This window comes from Apis dorsata, unplaced genomic scaffold (assembly GCF_000469605.1).
Source record: "Apis dorsata unplaced genomic scaffold, Apis dorsata 1.3 scaffold_174, whole genome shotgun sequence".
In the NCBI taxonomy this organism is placed as follows: domain Eukaryota; kingdom Metazoa; phylum Arthropoda; class Insecta; order Hymenoptera; family Apidae; genus Apis; species Apis dorsata.
The window spans coordinates 315,539-316,076 of NW_006263462.1; the positions used below are offsets into that span (position 1 = coordinate 315,539).

The 538-nt window shown below is 25.5% G+C and overlaps 1 long non-coding RNA gene across 1 annotated transcript in view; it reads right to left on the minus strand.

The window, feature by feature from the left end:
- Positions 1-176: 176 nt before the first annotated feature.
- LOC102676138 overlaps positions 177-538 on the minus strand; it is a 2,789-nt gene continuing 2,427 nt past the window's right edge. The window contains exon 4 of the long non-coding RNA XR_004150280.1: positions 177-238. This is a non-coding gene — a long non-coding RNA (uncharacterized LOC102676138). The remainder of the gene's footprint in view (positions 239-538) is intronic.

The following is a 538-nucleotide window of genomic DNA, read 5'->3' on the forward strand; positions in this document are numbered from 1 at the left end:
AAGTTTGACACACCAGAGAAAAAAGGAAACAAAGAATTATTTGTGGTTGAAAGCAAATTGAGAATGACGATTACCTTTTCCACAGGTATCCTGAAAACTGATGCCCGTGGAAAACTTTGAATAGACTAGACGTTGGCCGGTGAATATTCTGCAAATAGATTTCGTAAATTCACTTCCGATATCCAACCGGAAGAGTACGCAGGTGTTTTGCGTGATTTTTAAATCACTCGGGCAACACCTGTAAAAAAAAAAATGAAAGAGATAGAAAAAGGAGGAAAAGATAAAAAAGAAGTAAAAGAGATTAGGAATAAGAAAGAATTGAAAAAGATTCAAAAAATTATATATAAATATAATAAAATAGATAAAAAGAAGTAATAAGATAATATTTATAAAAAAGATAATAAAATAAATAAGAAGTAATAAATAAAATAAAAAAGAAGTAAAAGAGATTAGGAATAAGAAAGAATTGAAAAAAATTCAAAAAATTATATATAAATATAATAAAATAGATAAAAAGAAGTAATAAGATAATATTTAT